The sequence below is a fragment of the Scyliorhinus torazame genome, unplaced genomic scaffold, assembly GCF_047496885.1.
Source record: "Scyliorhinus torazame isolate Kashiwa2021f unplaced genomic scaffold, sScyTor2.1 scaffold_151, whole genome shotgun sequence".
Taxonomy (NCBI): Eukaryota; Metazoa; Chordata; class Chondrichthyes; order Carcharhiniformes; family Scyliorhinidae; genus Scyliorhinus; species Scyliorhinus torazame.
The window spans coordinates 374,772-393,340 of NW_027307878.1; the positions used below are offsets into that span (position 1 = coordinate 374,772).

At 44.6% G+C, this 18,569-nt stretch overlaps 1 pseudogene; it reads right to left on the minus strand.

The window, feature by feature from the left end:
• Positions 1-1,936: 1,936 nt before the first annotated feature.
• On the minus strand, positions 1,937-18,028 carry LOC140405619 (Ig heavy chain C region-like; annotated as a pseudogene).
• Between the last annotated feature and the right edge of the window lie 541 nt (positions 18,029-18,569).

Genomic DNA, 18,569 nt, shown 5'->3' on the forward strand with positions numbered 1-18,569 from the left:
GGCTTCTCTAATGGCCCTCCCCCTCTCCATATTTGGGGAGTGCGGGTACAGTAGATTAACAAATGCCCTCCCCTTCGCTTTGTTGGGGAATAGGATTACAGTGAATTAACTAGTGCCCCTCCCTGAGCTTTGTTGGGGAAGTTGGGGTACAGTGATTTAAGTATTTACCCTCCAAGCTCTTTGTTGCGGAAGTGGAGATACAGTGCAAAGCTAATGGCCTTCACAGATATGGTTTGTGGAAATGGAATTATAGTGGGTTAACTAAAGCCCCTCATCCTCACTTTGTTGGGGTACAGTGGGGGTACAGTGGATTCACTAATACCCATCGCTTCTCTGTGATGGGAAAGTCGGGGCAGAGTTGCTTAACTAATGCCCCTCGTCCTCTCTTTGTTCGGCAAGTGGATCTACAGTGGATTAACTAATGCCGCTCCCCAACTCATTGCTGGTGAAGTGGGGAAGCAGTACATGAAATCATGCCCCTCCCACGCTCTTTGTTTGAGAAGTGGGGGTAAATAACATTTAAAAATGCCCCTCCCGCGCTGTTCTGGGGAAATGGGCTACATTTTATTAAATAATCCCCTTCCCCTGTCTTTGTTGGGGAAGGGGGCACAGTGGATTATCTAGTTATCCTCCCCGTCTCTTTGTTGTGTTAATGGGGGATCAGTGGATTAACAAATGGCCCTCCCCAGCACTTTGTTGGGCAAGTGGGGGCACTGTCGATTAACTAATGCCCCACCGCTATCTTTCTTGGGGAAATGGGGTTATAGTGCATAAAGTACTACCCCTCCCCATCTCTTTGTTGGGGAAGCGCCGGTACAGTGGATTAGCTAAAGCCCCTCCCCCCTGTATCTATTGTGGATGTGGGGTTAGTGCATTAAATAATGCCCCTCCCCTTCTATTTGTTGGGCAAGCGGGGTTACTACGGATTAAGTAATGTCACTCCCCCTCTCTTTGTTGGGGAAGTGGGGTACAGTCGATTGACTAATGGCCCACCACTATCTTTCTTGGGAAGAGGGGGTGCAGTGGATTAACTACTGCCCTTCCCCCGCTCTTTGCTTGGGAAGTGGGGTGCAGTAGGTTGACTAATGGACCTTGCTCTCTCTTTGTTGGAAAAGTGGGATACAATGCATCAACAATTCCCCTCTCCCCTTTCTTTGACGGTGGATTGCTGGTCCATGTTTCTGTTTGATCCTCAATTCAGTGGGTGTGATGCAACAATTTAAAACTGCCATCAATTATAAGGAGATAGACAACGAGAGCAGTAGGTGCACGGAAATCTAAGTGTGATGTGTTTGACAGAAATGGGATTTTTAAAAAATAAATTTAGAACACCCAATTTTTTTCCCAATTAAGGGACAATTTGGCGTGGCAAATCCATCTACCTTGCATACCTTGGGGTTGGGGGGCGAAACCCTTGCAGACACGGAAAAAATGTGAAAACTCCACATGGACAGTGACGGGACTTGAACTCCGGTCTTTATCACTGCAGACAGCAGTGCTAACCACTGCACCACAACGCCACCGTGCCACTCGCGCCTAAAATGGGAACGTGTCCGATTTCTCATCAATAAAGATAATTTGCGGAATCCTGTTATTAATTAGTTTAACTCTGCCTGTACACCTGGCTGCTTCTGTTTTTTTTATGTACCCACTTGTTTTTGTTCCAATTCACCGACCTGCAGATCTTTGGGATGTGGGGATGAGAACCACACAGAGACGGGGAGAATGTGCAACTCGACACGGACAGTAACCCGAGGGTGGGATGGAACCAGGCTCCTCGGGATCGTGAGGCAGCAGTTCTAAACATTACGCCACTGTGCCACTCCCTGCACTGGACATGGATCCGAGATCTGCAGAAATCCGAGACTAATTAAAGATGTCTGACATCAGGAACGCGGATGCGCTATTAATAAAACGGTTGTGTCGTTCAAGCACATTTGGAGGGGATAAAAAACTTTATTATTTCTATTGTAGTTCGAAATGTCACCAATAGATTCTCATTGACATGAATTAACGGTGTCCAGCAGTGCCAAGGGAAACGCTTACAAAACTCGGTTTACCGCTTGATTTATTAACCGTTCTGTTGATGATCTTCAAGGGGATGGCTTCATGTCCCACTACACAGGAGTAAGAAGCGCCGCTGGCCCACTCCTCCGCTGCAATGGATAACAGGCTGTACATGAAGAAGGAGTTATTGCCGTTCTCCGCCATCACCTCGGTGTTCTTGTAGTTCCCGGCATTCACCGGCTTGTCATTGACGGTCCACTTGACGAAGATCTCTCGGGGGGAGAAATCTCTCACTAAGCAGCTGAGGGAGACGAATCTCTGAGCGGAGACGTCTTCAGCCGAGGGCAGGAGGACAGAGACGGACGGTTCCCGCGGATTGGGAGCTGCAGAAAATGTACAATAAATGTTAATAAAATGGGGGATTCCGGAGACATTGGAATCGCGGGTTCGATGTGAGAGAAATGTGTTTTGTGTTGGATTTTAAAGGTTTCCATTTTCCACATTGGGATCTGTCCGGTTTCCCAGCTCGGAGCTGAGGTGGACACAATCCTTTACCCTGAGAATTTATAGATATTGGATTCGAAAGTTTCAGAAAGTGTACAGCAGGGAAACAGGCCATTCGGCCCGCCTGTTCTGTGCTGGTGTATAAGCTACACACACCGGAACCCCCCGGCCACCACCACCACCACCTTACTCCCAGAGGATTGTAAAACTGCCAATGGAACACCCTGATTCGAAAAGGGAGTCAAGTGCATGTAACTGTAGGCAACTGACATTAACATCTGTCAGTGGGAATCCCTTAGTGTCTATTAGGACGGATGTAATAGCACAGCATTTAGAAATACATAATATAATGAAACAGAACGGCTTCGTGACACGAAATTGGCGGAGTTGCTGATAGTGCCAAGGGGCTGGTTTAGCACAGAGTGCTAAACTAGCTGGCTTGTAATGCCGATCAATGCCAGCAGCGCGGGTTCAATTCCCGTACCGGCCTCTCCGAACAGTCGCCGGAATGTGGCGACTAGGGGCTTTTCACAGTAACTTCATTGAAGCCTACTTGCCGTTATTACTATGAAGGGGAAATCATTCTCAACAAATTAATTACAATTAATTGAGGAACAGCTTAGCGAAAGCGGAACCAATAGATAGAATATGCATTAATTTCGAAACTGCGTTTGATAAGTTAATGTACTATTGCCACGTTTGCAGGGGATAGGTTTTGAGGACTGGAGATTATAGAGGAAGTATACGGATTGCCTAAGGGAAATGGGTTCACCTGCAGCTGCGGCGGTGGCGGGGAGTTCCGGAGTGAGGTGTCGTCCTTCCCAGAGCTGCCACCTCCGGGGTTGCAAGATAAGCTGCTGACGGAGGGAAATATTGGAGAGGGGAGTGTCTAACATGTATGAAGAGCGGATAGACATGTAGGGCGTTCTGGAGGAGAAGATCAAGTGCAAATGGTAGGAGGGGTTGGGTGTGGGGGTGCGGTCCGGGGCGTGGAAGGAACATTTGGGAGGGTGAACGCATCCTCGTCGTGTGCAGGTTAAACCTCATCCAATTTAAGGTGTCCCCCCCCCCCCCCCCCAATATGAGGGTCACGAGGATTATCCGTTTTTTTGCTGCGGTAGACGACGAATGAGAGGCCGATCTCTTGGCCTTTGCCTCCCTGATAGCCCGGAGACGGATTTTGCTCAGCTGGCGATTCTGAGGGCTGCCATAGATGGGGGTGTGGTTGAGCAAGCTGGCAGATTTCCTGTATTTGGAGAAGATAAAGTTCGCCTTACGTGAAGCGGAACAGGGGTGCGCCCGGTGTGGCAGGCATTTATTATATCTTCATGTTGAATTAAAGTTTCAGCCGGAGGAGGGTAAGGGGTTGTTCTCGTTGTGCAGGAGGGAGGGGGTAATAATTGAGGGGGTGGGTACAGTGGTGGAATGGGTGTTAGGGAATATCATAGGCCTAGAGTGTTTATTGTCCCTGGGGGAGGAGTTTTCCCGTCTTTTAATTTCTTACAATTTTTACAATTAAGTGTCAGTACAGCGCGGTAAATCCACCCACCCTGCAACCTTGGGGTTGTTCGGGTGAGACCCACGCAGACGCAGGGAGAATGCGCAAACTCCACACGGCCAGTGACCCTGGTCCAGGATCGAATCCGGATCCTCGACACCATGAGGCTGCAGTGCTAACCACTGCGCCACCGTGTCACCCTTGGAGTTGTTTTTCTGATAATGTTATTGCGATGTATTCTGTGATTTTTATGTTTGTGTGCAAAACGCCCTTTAATGGAAATATTTTTTTAAATAAGGAAAGCAAGTGGTGAGAATGAAACAGGTAATCTACACAGGGATATAGTCAGGTCAAGTGACTGGGATGAAACTTGCCAAAAAGAACATGATGTAGGAAAATGTGAGATTATGCCTCCTTTGGTAGGAGGAATAAAGGAGCTGAATATTATATAGATGGAGAAAGGCAACAGAAAACTACTGTGACGAAGGATTTGCCATCATCCTGCAGACATCACAAAAAGCTAGCATGCAAGTTGTGCAGGTAACAGGGAAGGCACATTGAATGTTGACCTTTATTTTGAAGGGAATGCAATATAAAAATAGGGAAGTGTTGATAAAACTACACAGTGCAGCAGCTAGGTCACACCTGATGTTCTTTGAACAGTTTTGTGAAGGAAGACATATTGGTTTTGGAAGCAGTCCAGAGAATGTTCACGATGTTGAGCCCGGGTATGGATTTTCTTATGAAGAGTGGCTGAGTAGATTGGATCTATACTCACTGGAGTTTAGAAAAATGAAGGCGACCTAATTGCGACATAAATCATTCTCGGACGGTTTGACAGGGTAAATGCCGAAAGGTTCCTATCCCTTGTGGAAGAGTCTGGGACCTGAGGATTTAATCTCAAACTAAATGGTCGCCATTTAAGGCAGACATGAGGAGGAATTTCTTATCTCGAATCTGTGGAATTCAGTAGCGCGGAAAGATGTAGGAATTGCTTCATTCAGTGTGTTCAAGGCTGAGATAGATGGATTTTTAATCAGTACGGGAATCAAGGGATATGGGGTTAAGGCAGTAAAGTGGAACTGAGGATTGCCGGAGATCAGTCACGGTCTCGCAGAATGCCGGCCCGTCTCAATGGACCCAACGGCCTAGATCTGCTCTTACATCTTATAGTCGATGGTCTTGCTCCATCCAAACCCAACATCACCGCCTTCAATTCATTGTTCAGTCATCAGCATATCATTTTCCTCCTTAACGTCTACCACTCCAGATTATTCTGTTAGTGGAATTACCAATCAAAGTAGATCCAAAATACACTGAATACGAAATATTGACCGTTGAACTGACACTAGAAATAGACACAGTGGCTCACATATTGCTTTAATCTCAACGCTCACCTGTTATCTGATGGATCGAATTTCTCAAAGGAATTGGCAGTTCCGGATGGCTCGCAACGCAGAAAAACACAGCCCCACTCAGCCAGGCTTGTGTCGAGATGTTTAATTTGCTGACCACACTCTCAGCATCTGCTCCAGGCTGCTCGGCAATCTCTGATTTCAGCGGATTCTTCGCTTCACTCCAGGACACGTTGACTCCATAAGGAGCATTCGAAATGACGCAGGTTAAGGTTACAGTCGCCTCCAGTAAAATCTGTTCGATTGGTGGTGGCAGTATTGTGACTGAGGCAACAGTGCAAAGGGAAGGATCTGTGAATGGAAACATGAAAATCAACCCAAGCTTCATCTTCAGAATCAGGACAGCGGTGTCCAACCTTCACTCTCTAAATGGGAATGAATCAACTTCGAATTAGCAATCTCTAAAGATCTTCGATGAACAGAACTGGCTTTGTTATAGAAGACAGAGAGTAACGGTGGAAGGATTTTTTTCTGAGTGGAGAACTGTAACAAGTGGTGTTCAGCAGAGATCAGTACTGGGACCTTTGTTGTGTGTAGTATATATAAATGATCTGGAGACAAATGTGGGTGGTCTGATTAGTACGTTTGCGGATGACACGAAATTGGCGGAGTTTCTGATAGTGCCGAGGGTTGTCAGAGGGTATAAGTGGGTATAGATAGATTGGAGACTTGCGCACAGAAATAGCAGATGGAGTTTAATCCGGACAAATGCGGGGTTTTGCATTTTGGAGGGTCATATCTAGTTATGAATTATACCGTAAATGGCAGAACCCTTGGACCATTAACATACAGAGGGACGTTGGCATGCAGGTCCACAGTTCTCTAATAGTGGCAGCACAGGTGGCCAAGGTGATTAAGAAGGCAAATGGCATGCTTCCCTTCATCAGTCAGGGCATTGAGTACAGGAGTTGGGAAATCATGTTGCAGCTATATAAAAGCTTGGTTCTGCCGCAATTTGAGTATTGCATGCAGTTCTGGTCACGACATTATCAGAAGAACGTGGAAGCTTTAGAGAGAGTGCAAAGAAGGTTCACCAGGATGTTGCCTGCTCTTGAGGGTGTTGGCTATGAAGAGCATTTGAAAAAAACTAGGAATGCTTTTACTACCAAGACGGAGGCTGAGGGGAGATCGGATAGAGATCTATAGAATTATGAGAGGATTAGGCAGGGTTTACTGTCAGAGGCTTTTTCCAAGGATGGAGTGTCAATTACAAGGGAGCACAGGTTCAAGATGAGAGAGGGAAAGTTTAAGGGAAATGTGCGGGATAAGATTTTCGCGCAGAGAGTGGTGGATGCCTGGTACGCACTGCCAGAGGACGTGGTGGATCCCGGCACATTAGCAACATTTAAGAGGCATCTGGATGGATACATGAACAGGGAGTAAATAGATGGATACGGACCGAGTAAGGGCAGAAGGTTCTTTTTAGATAGGGCATATTGACCGGCGCAGGCGTGGAGGACCAAAGGGGCTATTCCTGTGCTGTACATTTCTTTGTTCTTTGTACATGGTAAACAGCGTGTTCTGTGAAACCTATTATGGAATCACTACCGTGCAGAAGGGCACCAATCGGCCCATCGAGTCTGCACCGACCCTCGAAAGAGCACCCTACCAAGGACCACTCCCCCGCCCTTCCTCCATAACCCAATGACCCCACATAACCGTTAGATTCTAAGGGGCAATTGTGCATGGCCAATCCACCTAACTTGCCCATCTTTGGACTGTGGGAGGAAACCGGAGTACCCGGAGGAAACCCAAGCAGACATGGGGAGAATGTAGAAACTCCTTACAGACAGTCAGCCAAGGCCAGAATCGAAGCCGGGATCATGGCGCTAAGATGTAGCAGTGCTAATCGCTATTCTCATTGTCAAAGTCGTTCAGCCCCGGAATCATTCTAATAACTGCATTGCAGTATTCCCAATACGAATACACTGTTCCTGATCTCTGGAATGAAGTAATGAAGGCTGATTTATAAATAGGTTGGATGAACTTTCCAACACTTTCCCCCGGAATTGTTATCAGTAAAGGGTTCCAGACACTCACTGCCTCTCAAATATAATCAGCTGTCTCAGAATAAAGCTGACATCAATTCCACCTCACTCACTTAATGTCTTCGAAGTAGAGGAAGCTTTCTTTGCTGTTCTGATAAAATCCTGAATGGTGAGCAATCCTAATGCAGTTCTTACATCAGAGTGAAACACAAACTACGTGGCAGTAAATTAGCCGTTGTTCTGAGCTTTGTATTAACTTCAATACATTCCTGCTATTGATTAACATCAGAGTGCAGGATGATCTATAGTTTCCTCTGTTTGTGTCTCTTACCAGACGAGGCGATGTTTTGACTTTGGGTGACCTCTCGATGAGTGACCTGGCAGGTATAGACCGCTTTGCTGAACCATTCCCCAGCGGAGACTGTGAGCCGACTGCTCGCCGAGAAGTTCCCGTTCACTTCACAGGCGGGAGAAGTGACAATTCCTGAACCCATGGGTTGTCCATTCTTCAACCACTTCACCGTCATTGACTTTGGACGGAAATCGATGATTGAACAGATGATGGTTGCAAATTTCTGCCTTATGATTTCTTCATTTGGACTCACGGTGAGGAGAACATGTGGAGGGATGTCATTTCTAGGAACTTCAAGTACCATAAGTTAGACATTATTGCAGAAGATATTGTAACAAATAAACTGACTTATTATTTTTTCCCAGTTACTCTGCGCTCAATATTTCTTTCTGGAATCCGAACTGCGCAGTGTTCCATAAATGTGTTATAACCAAAGTTGAAAATAAAGTAATCACAGCGCTTCTGTTTTCACATGTTCGACAACACTTACGTATTTCAATGCTCTTGTCTGAGCCGCTGTGTCGAACCTCACAGCTGATTTTGCTGCATCCCTCCTCTGACTCGGTGATGGTTAACTGGCTGCTCAGGGTGTAGGTTCCCTTCTTGATTCTCACTGACGGGTATTTCTTAACTCCAGTGATGATCGGCTGCCCATCTTTCTTCCAGGTAAGGCTGGTGATCTCTGGGGAGTAGTCCATCGCCAAACAGCCATAAGTCACGGAGCCGTCGGCGTTGTGTTGACAGGAGGAGACCAGGCTGTAGACAGTGGGCGGAGACGGTGTCGCTGGGAAAGAATGGCCCATTCAACAAATTAGACTTATATTTGAGTTTATTAAGTAACCAAACATTTCAAAATGTGCCTCAAGCTATGTGTTTATGCTAACATTTCCCCATTAAAAGTTACATCGACAATTTAAGCTTCCAATAATCTCTCATTTGAGATTCATAACCTCTTTGCCTAGTCACTCGAAACTCACATCTCTTCCTCCAGCTCTCTCACCTGATACTAAATGACACATTGGTGCCATATGAATGGTGTAACTTTGATTCAATTGAAAGAGAGAAGCAGGGGGTTTCCCCCTTATTTCAACAATGCAAATGGCGCCGTAGTCCCTGAGACTGCTCTCTTCTTTTGAGAGCTGATTGGTGGTGCTTTAACCTGAGGGTCACCATACCTGAGGTGAGTGGCAAGGTTGAGAATGGGGGCCTTTATGAATAACCTCAGCTGGTACATTGATTGAACTCATGTTGTTGGGATCGCTCCTCATCACGAACCAGCCGTCCTGTTAACTGAGCTGTGTACGTCACAATCCAGCTAACTAGGTTTTGTGTACGTCACAATCAGCTAACTTAGCGGTGTACGTCACAATCCAGCTAACTGAATTGTGTGTACGTCACAATCCAGCGAACTGAGCTGTGCCGTCACAATCCAGCTAACTGAGCTGTGGACGTCACAATCCAGCTAACTGAGCTGTGTACGTCACAATCCAGCTAACTGAGCTGTGTACGTCACAATCCAGCTAATAAGCTGTGTACGTCATAATCCAGCTAACTGAGCTGTGTATTTCACAATCAACCGCATTTTGTGATAAAGGATGGTGTGAGGGAGTGAGATAGCGTCCGTCTGTGAGTATGTGTCTCGGGGAGAGAGAGTAGGAGTGGATTTGAGTCTGTGTGTGTGTGTTTGCGTGGTCGGGAGGGTGTGCATGTGAGAGAGTGTTTAAGGGAATGTGTGTGTGGTAGGGAGTGTGTGAACGAGATACTGTTTATGTGATCGAGGGTGCGTGAGAGAGACGCTTTGTGTGAGAGTGTGTACGAGTAAGTGTGTGAGAGAGATAGAATGTGTGTGTGATAGAGTGTGGGGGAGAGCGCGCGGTTGAAAGACAGATAAGTTGTGTGCGTTTGTCCCTGAGAGTGTGCATGTGGGAGAGAGAGCATGTGAGAGGATGTATGTGATGTGCAGAGGGCGTGTGCCTAGCAGAGAGTCTGTGAAAGACGGGTAGTGTGTGAGAGAGTGAGAGAGAAAATGTGTCTGTGAATAGGTGAATTTCTGAGAGTGTGTCTGTTTGTAAGAGTGTGCGTGAGAGTGCTTTCTATGTCAGCGTGTGAGTGTATGGGAGAACGTGATTACGTGTTTGTGTTTTGAGCGAGAGAAGCACAGGTGCGTTTCATAGTCTATTTGTACGTGCGTGCGTGAGGGAGGCAATGTCTGAGAGTGAGAATGAAAATGAAAATCGCTTATTGTCACAAGTTGGCTTTAAATGAAGTTACTGTGAAAAGCCCCAAGTCGCCACATTCCGGCGAGGCTGTTATGAGAATTGAACCGTGCTGCTGGCCTGCCTTGATCTGCTTTCAACGCCAGCGATTTAACCCTGTGCTAAACAGCCCCTATTGTTGTGACTGTGTGTGAGAGGATGAGTGAGTGTGTGTAAGAGAGAATATGTCAGTGTATGAGTGTGTGCTTGTGTGTTTGCGGGTGAGAGAGTATAATGTGTGTATGTGTCAGGATGGCTCACTCCCAGTTTCCATATTCTCATTCACCCGCACACACCACACACACTCGCATCCAGTCTCTCAGTGAGCATAATTCGGTTGCGGAACATGAGTTGGAGAATCATTTCGGTCTTTGGCAGAGGCGGCACGGTCGCGCTGTTGCTTCACAGCTCCAGGGTGCCAGGTTCGATTCCTGGATTGGCTCACTGTCTGCGCGGAGTCTGCACGTTCTTTCTGTGTCTGTCTGGGTTTCCTCCGGGTGTTCCGGTTTCCTCCCACAGTCCAAAGACGTGCTATTAGGCATTCTGAATTCTCCCTCAGTGTACCCGAACAGGCGCCGTATTTGGGCGACCAGTGGGTTTTCACTATAACTTTATTGCAGTTTTAATGTAAGCCTAGTTTGTGACAATAATAAAGATTATTATTATCAAAATGTCGTCCACTGACGTTCTGCTTTGTTTCGTGACCGTATCGAGAAATTTGATGTCGTCGCAGTTTATCTCTGACGGATTTTAGAACAAATAGATTTGAACAATGTAATATTTTCAGACATTAGTGTATTCTAATGAGTATTTGGAACGGGGGTCTCGTCAGTGTCCATTCAAGTTGTAAAAATAACTTGCTGTCTCCTGTCAGATCGAATAGGCACTGCTCTGTGGGGCGTTACTCTCACTTCCTGATCCTGTTTATTCACAAATTATGCTCAAATTCAGGGCACTCACATTTAATGATTCTCTGATACACAAAATGCTTCAAAATAATTAATTCATTAAAATTGGTGTATTTTTCAGAAATATTGTTAAAATGCGCGTCATTTCACCGAGCAATGGAACAATTTATTTCCCGATGTATGATTGGATAACTCCAGCTCGTTAGTTCGATGTTCATTCCGCCTACTTGACCTCTGCGGGGAAAGGCTCTCACGTCAGGTACAGACCAAGTTAAGATATAGAGTAAAAATTCCACTCCTCCCCACAAAAGTTCCTGTCTCTAACTGCAAGAATGGAGACTCAACACGGGTTTGATACAAAATGCAACATGGTCTCCCCACAGAGCAGAAGGAGGCATTCGACCCATTGAGTCTGCACAGAACCTCTGACAGAACACCCGACCTAGACACAATTCCTCACCCTATCCCCGTAACTCCACCTAGGAACAATTTAGCATGACCAATCCATATAGCATGCACATCTTTAGATTGTAAGAGGAAACCGCAGCACCCGGAAGAAGCCCACACAAACACGGGAAGAATGTGCAATTTCCACACAGACACTCACCGAGGTCTGAATCGAACCGGTTCTCCAAAGTTGTGAGGCGGCAGCACTAACCACTGCCACTGCGCCTCCGATCTTCAACATATTCACCTAAAGGAACTTCACCACCTACAAGTCAGGTCTCTAATTGAAGAATTGCAACTTGCTGCACCGAGTGAAATTCTAAAAAAACTCAAGAAATTCAACACTGTCAAGGACAAAGCGTCGCGCCAAATTAGCCCCCATTCATCGTCTTAAACATTCACTCCCCCATCACGGACACACAGTGGCAGCTGTGTGTATGATGTACAAGATGAACTCTCCAAGGCTCCATCCAAAGCACCTTCCAAATTGAAACCTCTACCACCTGCCACCGAGGCAGCACGATAGCACAAGTGGATAGCAGTATGGCTTCACAGCGCCAGGTTCCCAGGTTCGAGTTCCCGCTGGGCCACTGTCTGTGCGGTGTCTGCACGTTCTTCCCGTGTCTGCGTGGGTTTCCTCCGGGTGCTCTGGTTTCCCTCCACAGTCCAAAGACGTGCAGGTTAGGTGGATTGGCCATGATAAATTGCCCTTAGTGACCAAAAAGGTTAGGAGGGGTCATTGGGTTACGGGGGTAGGGTGGAAGTGAGGACTTAAGTGGGTCGGTGCAGACTCGATGGGACGAATGGCTTCCTTCTGCACTGTATGTTCTATGTTGTAGAACGACAGGAGCACCAGATGCATGGGAACACCAGCAGTTGGTTGTTTCCTTCCAAGCCACACGCCATCCACCCTAACTGGAAACTAAACAGCCGTTCCTTCACTCTCGTTTGGTCAAAATCCTGGAACACTCTTCATCACAACACTGCGGGTGTACCTGCACCACATGGACTGCAGTTATTCAAGGATGCTTCACATCATCACTTTCTCAAGGAGCAATTAAGCAGAGACAACAAATGTTGGTCCAACCACAGGCTCTACAGTTCCTGAATAAGATGACAGTTAATATACAGACTAATTGCCCCTTTTCACTGCCCCAGTAAATAGGTCAAGGACTGCTACGGCACGGAATAAAAGGGAATAAAGCTCCATCTGCATTGCCTAGTCCAACATTCCAAAGCCAGATACATCAGTGGTTAAAGCGTACCCACATCTCCTCCAGGCTGTATTGCATTTCTGCTTCTATCAATTTAGAGTACCCAATTCTTGTTGTTTTCAGTAAGGGGCAATTTAGCGTGGCCAAACCAACTACTCTGAAAATCTTTGGGGTGTGGGGGTGAGACACACGCAGACATGGGGAGAATATGCAGAGTCCACACAGACAGTGACCCATGGCCGGGATTGAATGCGGGCCTGTGAGGCGGCAGTGTTAAACACTGCACTACCATGCCACCCTTGTCTGGTGTTGCTGAGTTGTTCATTATGACTGTCACAATCTGGGGAAAGGATCTCAGTTCTGAGGCGCCTTAACTAACATAAAGTCAATTTTTTCACATTCCTCACAGATACACGTTTTTGAAGAAATAAATCAAAGCACAGTCCCTGAAATACGAGACGATGGATTATTCACACTGCTTTATTCTTGATAAATGGTCAACTTTAGACAACAACAATAACCTCTTTGAAATTAAACTGATATTCATTAAAACTCTCTTCGCCTTGTAACTAATTCTGTCTGCCCAAACTGTGCAACATTTATAATGACTGAAAACAATCACATCAAATATTCTTTTCCAATTAAGGGGCACTTTAACGTGTCCAATTCCCCTATCCTGCACATGTTTGGGGCCATGGATCTCCACGTAGACACAGGGAGAATGTGCAAACTCTAAAGTGGAGGAACTCAGGGCGGAGATCGAATCCAGATTCGCGGTGCTGTGAGGCAGCAGTGCTGACCATTGCGCCACCTTACCACCCTGTTCGCATTGACGATAACAGATTGCATTCAGTTTAACGTCAGTGAAAAAGATTCGGAGATATGATACGAAACAAACAAAAGAGAAATTCGATTACCTGATTGATCTAATTTCTTAAGTAAATGTAATCAGGAAAATAATCCAGGCAAAACACATCATCGACTTGAGCAAAGACATGTATTGCTTTCTAAATTCATTTTAGATACAATAAAACTTTTTCTAAAAGATCAACTGTCGCATTTATGTTTGATTTGTTCGAACTGACATTGCATTGCACATTGTTGTTAATTGTTAGTGAGTCTTGTTAGATGATTTGCACTCTAGAATAAAAACATGAAAATGTTCTATAATTCAAAACGAAATCTTGCCTGGAACTTTGCTTATAAATTGCGTATAATTAAATGTCAGGCAATGCTAAACAATAAACCTCAAATAACCGGATGGAAACATTCAGACCAGGATAATATTTTTACTTTAATCTAATAACATTTTTATATTTTACTTTTTTGTAATAATCGTCCTGTTTTAACCCACAAAAATGTGAACTATGTATATTTCTGAACGCATTGATAAATCCTGAATTCCATCTATTCACAGAGTATAATTCACACGATAAATCTATAAGCGTCTCTCTCTATATATATACATAAATATATCTCACTTTCAGCTCGGATATATAAAATATGTATATATATTCTGACAATAATTTTGACAATTGAATTATTAAAACTACTGCTCAATGAAAGGAGATCCAAATCAATCAGTGTAAAACCCAGTTAAAGCTGTTCATTCAGATCCTCTCCAAAACTGAAACATAAGCAAATGGAGCAGAGATTTTGTTGTTCAAGTTAATATTCAATATAAATAACCTTGAGAATCAGATATAATCTGTTCTTTATTCTTTCATTTGTTTTGACTATAATTCTATAATGTGTACAGCATAGTTATGCCAGACTGGCTGTTATTAATTATTGTAAAGCGCATTTTCGCATTTTGTAATTAAATTAATCTTTTGAATTTCAAGCTGTTCCTTGTCAATCTCCAGCCCTGTGCAGCCTGAACATTCCTACAATTTAAATAAAATCATAAGAAAAATATCTTCACTGTCAGCGACTTCCAGATCGCAGAAAACGGGTTATGATTAGATTAGTGACATATCTCACTATCCAACTACAAATTACACTGAAGGAATCATGAATCACAGTGAACAATGCAGAATCTTATTGTTGCGGCTGCACAGAAAGAATATAATAACCGGGTACATAAATTGCCAAACTGCAAGATAAAATTCCTATTTAAGTAACTGCAAACGTAATCAGGGATCTAAAACATAATCCAAAATCTCTTGTGTAACTGAACACCTGTGTAGAATCAGTATGTTATTATTCAAACAGTTCCAGGCACAATCAGATTATATTTTCAGGCTCGAAAATTTTCCGGCCATGCAAATGGTGTGCAGAGTACAGCAGAATTGTGAAAGGCGATTGATGATTAGTTATATTAATAGGAAAACATCTTTGGATAATATGCGGTTAGATTACTGCATTAAATTGTTTACATTCTATTAATTTTACTCTCCAATTTGAACAATTGTTAATTAAGAAGTATGAGTTTGCAGTAATATGTTATGTTCTGAATGACGCCATCTTTTGGTTTAATCCGTAGTCATCAGTTAAAATAAAAAAACACAAACATATCTTTATTCCGTTCTGAATTTACAACAACTGCTTGTTTTCTACCTATAATCGTGTTTCAAGCAGATTTAAACACGTTGACTTTTTGCATTTAACAACACACCTGTAACCGCTCTAAGTCACCGAGCATAAACAATGCAGAAACAGGAAACCGCTTCACAAATTGTACTTATTCAGACACACAATCTTCTCAGCAAGAAAACACAAAACTCATCACTGAGCAGCTGAACCCCGTGTCATGGAGAAGCAGCTCAATTCTACATTCAACAGAATCAAACTTAACATTTCAAAAACATCTCAATATCGAATTCATCAAACCAGCTCGCCACCAAATGTATCAATTATCAAACTAAATAGAAATCTGTAATAACAGCAATGTAATTGTGAGGAGCTGGGATGTGTTCAAAATAAATATTGAAAATTTACCGCGGTTAATTCATAGTGGACGATATTTCAAACACACTTAATATTTGCAGCAGCTGTAACCATCAATCTCACCGAGACGAAACATTGCAGAAAGCACAGGCTGTGATTGCAGTAATAATTGATGTTCGGAAAGAAAACCTTGAACCCAGCCTTAGTTTAATGTCCAATAATCACTTTTTAAAAACTGCTCTAAAATCCTGCTTGTTTTCTGCCGACAATCATGCGGCAAGCAACTTCAAACATTCCATTGAAAACATGGAACCACTCAATGTCACCGAGTTTGAACAATGCAGAAACAATGCAGAAACGGCAAACCGTTTCAAACATCTTATTTATTCAAAGTCACCCAGATACAATCTATTCATCAGAAAACCACCAAATCACATCACCGAGGGGCCGGGACTCGTTTCATGGAGAAGCAGCTCAATTCAAAATCACTTCCAACAGAATCAAACATAACGTTTTAAGAAATTACCAATCTAGAAGCCACCAAATCCGCCTGCCATCAAATGAATGAATAATTAAACAGAAATTTAGAAGAATATCATAAGCGTTGTGAATACGCAGAACACGGCAGCACGGTAGCCTTGTGGATAGCACAATTGCTTCACAGCGCCAGGGTCCCAGGTTCGATTCTGGCTTGGGTCACTGTCTGTGCGGAGTCTGCACATCCTCCGCGTGGGTTTCCTCCGGGTCCTCTGGTTTCCTCCCACAGTCCAAAGATGTGCGGGTTAGGTGGATTGGCCATGATAAATTGCCCTTAGTGTCCAAAATTGCCCTTGGGGTTGCTGGGTTATGGGGATAGGGTGGCGGTGTTGACCTTGGGTAGGGTGCTCTTTCCAAGAGCCGGTGGAGACTCGATGGGCTGAATGGCCTCCTTCTGCACTGTAAATTCTATGATAATCTATGTTCAATAAAGTAACACATAAACCTCAACATATTTTGGTAATATCGGGTTCGATTTCTAACACTTGTGCAGGAGGTGGTAAAACTTGTAGCCACCAGATGTTATCGAGATTAAACATTGCAGAAACGCCAAACTGGGTAACATGCATTGGGTATTTAAGGTAATCCGGCCACACAGTACCCTCAGCAAATAAACACCAAATCACAGCAACCGGGGGAGGCACGGTGGTGCAGTGGGTTAAACCTGTTGCCTCACAGCGCCGAGGTCCCAAGTTCGATCTCGGCTGTGGGTCAGCGTCCGTGTGGAGCTTGTACATTCTCCCCGTGTTTGCGTGGGTTTCACCCCCGCAACCCAATGATAGGTGGATTGGTCATGCTAAATTGCCCCTTAATTGGAAAAAAATGAATTGGGTACTCTAAATGTATTTTTTTTAAATCACAACAACCATGGACTGAATCCCTCAGCAGCGCCTTTTGTCAAGGCGCAGAGTAATTCTATAACCCTTTTCAGCAGAATCACATGAAATATTACAACAAAATCCCAATACAGTATTGTAGTGTAATACAGTATACCCACGATTCAGTGAACGAATTAATTGTTTTTTAAAATTTAGAGTACCCAATTGTTTTTCCAATCAAGGAGCACTTTACTGTGGCCAATCCATCTAGCCTGCACATCTTTTGGCTGTGGTGGTGAGACCCACGCAGACACGGCGAGAATGTGTAAACTGTTGCGTGGGTATCGCCTCCACAACCCAACGATGTGCACACTAGGTGGATTGACCATGCTAAATTGCCCCTTAATTGGAAAAAATGTATTGGGTACTCTAAATTTATTTTTAAAAAGAGAATGTGTAAACTCCACATAGACAGTGACCCGGGGCCGGGATTCAATCCGTGTCCTCAGCGCCCTGACATATCAGCTAACCACTGCGCCAGCGTGCTGCCCTGAATAAATTGTGAATATACACAAAAGTATAAAAATACCACTGGAATAAAACAGTTGGAAATAATTGACTGGTTCTTACCTGCAGGCACCCTTACCATGGTCCCCTGTCCCCAGTAGTCCATCCCACCCACTATGTCCACTGTACAATAATAGATGGCGGTGTCTTCGGCCTTCAGGTTCGTCATGGCCAAAGAGAAGATATTGTTCGAAGTGTCTGTGAACGCAGTAAATCGATCTTGAATTCCTGCGGCGTAGCCATTGCTGGAAGAAGTGTCGTACCAAAGCAGCCACTCCAGCCCCTGTCCGGGAACCTGTCGGATCCAATGCATGGTGTCGCTGCCAAGACTGAAGCCGCTGGTTTTACAGGTCAGTCTCAGGGAGCCTCCGGGATGCCCGCTCTCTGCCTTTGGCTGAGTCAACACAACATCCGACTGGACACCTGTAAAAATATATCAAAAAGCCCGAGGATTAATCCTGGGGAAATGATTGGTGACTCTGGAACATTCCAGAGAGAGACTAACACTGAGACAGTAACAGTGAGAGATTTGGACAATAAAAACTACTCACGGGATAAGAAAGTCAGCAACAAACTGAGAGAAACGGCCCACCTCATCCTTCTGGCCATTTGGTGGAAATTATTGTGTCAGGAACTCAGTGAACAAACCAATTCCCGGACTGTTGGATTCGGATCCCAGTGAGCGGTATTTAAATAGCCGGCAGAAGGGGCGGGTTTCCAGGCGCCGCCTGTTGATTCCCTGGTGGAGGCGGCGACGTCCCACCTTCCACACCCCTAACAGAATGGACCCAGAGATTTACTACAGGTTATTGTTAAAAGATAGCATTTATCTGTATTGGGGCATTTGTTTGCCTGAATGGATTATTTGGAATGTCTCCATTGGTTCTAATTGTGAAATTACATTTGAGCATCTGTTAACATACTCAGGTTAATCTTTATTGTCACAAATAGGCTTACATTAACATTGCAATGAAGTTACTGTGAAAAAAATAATTCCATTTTAAGTTAAGTCCCTTTATTTCTACTCTTCTGGGGCTGTTTAGCACAGGGCTAAATCGCTGGCTTTGAAAGCAGACCAAGGCAGGCCAGCAGCACGGTTCGATTCCCGTACCAGCCTCCCCGAACAGGCGCCGGAATGTGGCGACTATGGGCTTTTCACAGTAACTTCAT